The sequence below is a fragment of the Triticum aestivum genome, chromosome 5B, assembly GCF_018294505.1.
Source record: "Triticum aestivum cultivar Chinese Spring chromosome 5B, IWGSC CS RefSeq v2.1, whole genome shotgun sequence".
NCBI lineage: Eukaryota > Viridiplantae > Streptophyta > Magnoliopsida > Poales > Poaceae > Triticum > Triticum aestivum.
In genome coordinates this window covers 521,816,639-521,822,153 of record NC_057807.1, presented here as the reverse complement: position 1 = coordinate 521,822,153, position 5,515 = coordinate 521,816,639, and the positions used below count along the sequence as shown (strand labels likewise).

Below are 5,515 nucleotides of genomic sequence, written 5' to 3'. Positions count from 1 at the left end.
TCAAATTTTTGAAGGACAAGGTTTGGGCCAAGATAAAGGGATGGATGGAAAAACTACTCTCGGTAGGAGGCAAGGAGGTACTAATCAAATTGGTTGCCCAAGCAGTGCCTGTGTTTTCAATGTCATGTTTCAAATTGCCTCGAGGTCTTAGTGAACATTTAAACTCCCTTATCAGAAAGTTTTGGTGGGGCAGTAAAGAAGGACAAAGAAAGCCTAGCCGGGTCTCTTGGAGTACTATGACTAGGCCGAAAAGTTGTGGAGGTCTAGGCTTCTAGGATGTTGAGATCTTCAACCTTGCTTTGGTGGCCAGACAAGCGTATAGAATTCAGCAGGATCCAGAGGCTTTAAGTGTGCGGGTACTAAAGGCCAAATATCATCCAAATTCTACTTTTTTGCAAGCAGAGCTCGATGCAGCCCCGTCCCAGATATGGAGATCAGTATTGGAGGGGAGAGATGTGATGAAGCAAGGCCTTATTCGCCGCATTAGGGATGGCCAAACACATATGGGACCATAATCGGATTCCTAGACCTTCAAATATGAGACCTATCGTATGCAGAACTGCTAAACCGCCCCAATCGGTGGGCGAACTGATCTTGCCAGGAGTAGAATGGGATAGAGGGTTGATCTCCCAAGTTTTCCTTCCTACTGATGCGGAGGCTATAATGTCGATACCCTTATGCACACGTCATATCGAGGACTTTTGGTCATGGTTCCATGAGAAGAACAGGGTTTTATCTGTGAAATCTGCTTATCGGATGCTAGTTGAAACAAAGATGCAGAGAGAGGCATGGCTCGAGGGCCGACCAGCTAACTCAAATAGCGAGAGGGAGTCCAAGCTCTGGGACAAACTCTAGAAAGTCGAGGTGCCGTCAAAAGTGAAGATTTTCTTATGGAGACTTGCACACCAATCAATCCCAACGACTGATGTGCGCCATCATCGGAACATGTCTACTAGTTCGACATGTGGTTTGTGCGGTGCTGAGGATTCGTGGCAACATTCTTTGCTTCACTACGCGGTGGCTAGGTGTGTCTGGGCTCTGGAGGATGCTGAGCTGGTCGAAGCCTTGAACAACACAAGAGAACCTGACGCCAAAAGATGGTTGTTCGCTTTAATTGATATGCTGTCAACTACAGAATTTATTCAGGTTGCGGTTACTCTTTGGGCACTCTGGTTCTCTAGGAGACATGCATTGCATGAGGATATATTCCAAAGTCCTCTATCTACGCACCACTTCATTCGAAGGTATATCAGGGAACTGGAAGAGTGCAAGCCAAAGATTTCTTCTGTACCGGCTGGACAAAACCAACATCAAGCACCTCCGAGATGGATCCCACCTCCGCTTGGTTCGGTAAAGATAAGAGTTGATGGTGCAGTTTCAAGAAACCAAACTGAAGGTTCTTTCAGTGCAGTGTGCAGGGATGCCTCGGGGCCTTTCTTGGGTTCTTCAGCTATTAGAGTACGGGACATCACTGATCCAGCAACTTTGGAAGCCTTAGCATGTCGATAAGCGCTTGCCCCGGCTACGGACTTAGCATTATCACATGTGATCGTCGCCTCATATTGCCAAGGAGTGGTCAAGGATATCCACAAACAGGAGGGAGGGATGTATGCAAGTATTGTGAAGGAAATCGTCGAGACAGCAAGAACTATCGATGACTGCACCTTCATCTTTGAGGGTAGAGTTACAAATTTTGAGGCACATAGCATCGCTAAACACGCTTTCGATCTGAATTTTGGGCGCCATGTGTGGCTTTTAAACCCCCCAGACCAAGGTTTTTGAGTCGTGACTTGGCGAGTCGCCGCGAGCCCTGCGGCTCGGCGTATAGTCGACGAAAGTCGTTGTATAGTCGCGAGTCACCCTGATTTCTGAAAAACGACTTGGCGATTAGTCGACGACTATACAGCAACTCAAAAACCATGCCCCAGACGTTCGATGTATCCCCATGAACATTACTGAGTTATAATAAAGTGTGTTTAGATAAAAAAATGTACAATGTGTGGAAAAAAGTAGATATAAAAAATGTATTTGGAAAAACAAATATTAATCAGGTGTATACTGAAAAGGAACAATGTGCATGAAAAAAGTAGACATCAAAACATGTATTTAAGAATGTTAAATTTGTATAAAGAAATGTTCATGATGTATAGAAAAATATACATTGCGTGTGAAAAAAAGGTAGATATGTGTCGACAAAAAAAGGATGAAAACCGAAAAACAGGAAAAAAAAAGAAAACCGGTGCAAACAATGAAAAATCCGATACGAAAAACCATTGGAAAAAATCCACTGTTGCACATGGAGAAAACCAACAGCTGCTTCCTGGTTCTGTAGTTTGCCTAAAAAGCCCCGCCCTCCCCCCAAAGCCTAAGGCCTTGTTTGGTTGTTGGATAGGAAAAAACCAGGGCAATCAAACCCCTAGGGGGGATTTTCCTGTGCTCATGATATCCCTCCCACCACGTGGGACTGTGGGAGATCTCCCCACTGCCCAGGTGTCCAAATGGCAAGAAGGGGGAGGGAAGGAAATACCTCAAATTAACACATATCATAACAGACATTGCTACACATATAACAATAGATTTCCACAAAATTTCACAGACTTCATACGAAATTCTACAGATAACAATGGACCATAGATAAGAATTTGAAGAATAATTCTAAAAAAACAAACACATATAAAATCTTAGAATTTATGTAAACTAGATTTTTAGGAATTATTACGACCAATAGCCATCAATTCACAAGGGTTCAGATACCGGTCGGTCCACATCTCATTCAGATCGAGCGTTGGTCGAAACCGTTTTCATGTGCCATCATCATTCAAATTTGTTGACAATAACAAAAAAATGAATTATCACTTGCCAAGTCCACGGCAAGAGATACTTTCGAAATAGAAGAATTGCAAGGCGGCGATCACTAGCCCTACTCAAGTCGTTTCTCCACTCCGCATCCTCATCGACATCAGGTACTGCATCTTGATGTTGACTGAACTACACAAAAAAATTAAGTTAGCACCAGTTCACAGTTTCAATAGACTATTTTTTAGTACAAACGGATTAAGATGAAATATTATCAACCAAAATTTGATATGACTAGGAGCTTTCTATTTCAAACTGTTTGTTTCAAGTTGTAGTTGTGCATGGTGCTTCTTGCCGAGATTGCACAAAGAATATAACCAAGTCTGGAGTGTCTACATGCCTCTCCCGTCAAAGCAGAAACACATGCCTTTTCTCCTCAATACTCAGGCATCTCACATGTGCTTTGCTTTCCATTTAACATTCTCAACAGAAGGATGAACAGAATCCAGAACAAACTGGACTGAATTTACACAAAGGTGACATGTGCTGCCAAGTTCCGGTACAGAGCTCGGAAGTTTCCTTGGATAGATCCACTAGCTTGAAGACCCAATTAAGTATCCACTGAACGTTCAAGCGTTACTATCTAGTAGAGGCCGATGGGAAAATATTTGTCACGGGAGTTACCTAGAGACAATTGCTAGTATATACATAGCAAAGAAAGCCTAGTAGAAACCATTGGATGTCTAGCTAGCAAAGAATGAATACCTTATGTTCTCTCCATTGCAGTAATCTCCTCCTTCAACTAGAAAAGCCTAAGGCTTGGGTTCTTGGTATGATGAATATATCTCTATTCATTGGGCATTTGAAAAGCCGCAACGCCTTTGCTTTTGCTGAAACAGATAGCTCTTCAATTATCTCTAGCGCAGAAACACAATTTCCAATCGAGTACAAGTCCTCTTGCTTTGATTCCTTTACCTCTTCAACTAATTTGCAGATTGCTTCTTCAGAAAATCTGTGTAGTCCTCGAGTGCCAAAACCAATGAAGCGAAAGGCACCCAGCAACTGAACACGGCGTCTTCAGACAAAGCAAAATGGTTCTAATGTCAGAGCACCTGCATTTGACACACGATAAAATATTTATCAGTCAGACTCACAAATTAGCACCCACTAGATATCAATGATCGCTGACCAGCCAGGCAAACCAAACACACTACTGGTATTTTAATAATTCATAAGCAAGATACATGTAGCTAGATAGAGCAGCGTTACAAACCATGCATCTATAACTGTACTACGGTGTTCCCTGTTCTACATACAGGATGACAAGTTCTAGCTCCATCAATGAAACTTGTGTAAAGCAACATCAATGAATTGCAAGTACATCCTATCAAATGCTGGTAGTACAGACTACAGAGTGCATAAGAACCTAAAGGACTACAGAAGACGACAAATGTGCCAAGACTACATATGCTGATATTCTAACCTGCAAGCTCCCTACAAATGTAACAAGGTCCCTTCTATCAACTATCAATATGACATAGAAACCGCACACTGAAAAACCAATAAAAAGCACTGGGATTAAAAGCATTGACAATCCATATACAATTTCAACTAATAAGAACCAGCAGCAAAAGATTCATCATGTAAACGGTAGCACAACTCAGCACATAAACATCACCAAACACATCTCTTCTTGACTAGCTGTTCAATTCATACCAACGAATAAATTTAAGCTTTAGCATACCTTTCTTGCTTTCTTCTCAATGATCGATAAAGACAACAAGATCAACATGATATAGTGAGTTGAAAGCCTGCAACAGGGCAGCAGTGCTCGAGTTACTATTTCTATCTAAAAAAATGTGCAGAATAGTTGCTCACAAATGTCACCTACTCACAAGAGCTTGATTCATACAACTATATTGATATGCTTGTATCTAAATCTAATCAGTAATCAGTGTTGTGTACCTCATAACATATGAAATCTGATGTCAACAATAAAAATACTATGGACAGATACACAACTATGAAACTGAACCCACTGACCCACAGGTCTGGTGCATACAAGTGCAAAGTTTTATTACATATATGAGAAACTATATGCATCAAGCTTCAGACTACATTTCACAATTTGTATGGGCAGCATAAGCATGGTACATAGAAACAAATCGTAGCTACACACATGAAAATACAACTCGTATGGAACTGGTGGTTCATGAACCACACAAGAAAATACAAATTCATATGAAACTGGTGGTGCAAATCATGGACGGTGAAGGTATGAACTGAAGAAAAATATATGGGGGGAGGAGGAGGGGGGCCAACCTTTGATCAGATGACATAGAATACGTCCACAGAACCGTCGCCGTCGCGGAGTGTACCGGAGCTTCGAGGCGGAGGAGAGATCCGGGAAGGGAGAACGGTGATGGCCGCGGTCCGTTGCCGTCGCTGGAGGGGCGGATCTTGGATCCTGAGCACCTGGGGGGGGGGGGGGGGGGGCATCACTTCTGTCGCCGGCGGAGTAGCTCGGGGGCGGAGGAGGTGGGGCACCGGATCTTGGCCGACGGCGCATCGTTCGGTCGTCTCTCGCTCGAGGCTCGCGGCGTGGCTTTCCTCCCCGACCTCTCGAGTCGTGGCTTTCCTCCCCGTGGTAAAGACGTGGGTCGGGCAGGGTTAACCCTCAAAGGATGCAGTCCAAATGACCAGCTCGATTTCCCTGGGC

General features: G+C 43.3%; 1 long non-coding RNA gene across 2 annotated transcripts; it reads right to left on the bottom strand.

Moving 5' to 3' along the window:
* Positions 1 to 2,785: 2,785 nt before the first annotated feature.
* On the bottom strand, positions 2,786 to 5,286 carry LOC123116719 (uncharacterized). Of its 2 annotated transcripts, none has more exons than XR_006457155.1 (5): positions 5,119 to 5,286; positions 4,541 to 4,607; positions 3,772 to 3,908; positions 3,562 to 3,686; positions 2,786 to 2,988 (listed from the first exon to the last, which is right to left on the bottom strand). It is a non-coding gene; the product is annotated as an uncharacterized lncRNA (long non-coding RNA). The 2 variants fall into 2 exon arrangements; XR_006457156.1 differs by having other exon boundaries at positions 2,786 to 2,983.
* Positions 5,287 to 5,515: the final 229 nt, after the last annotated feature.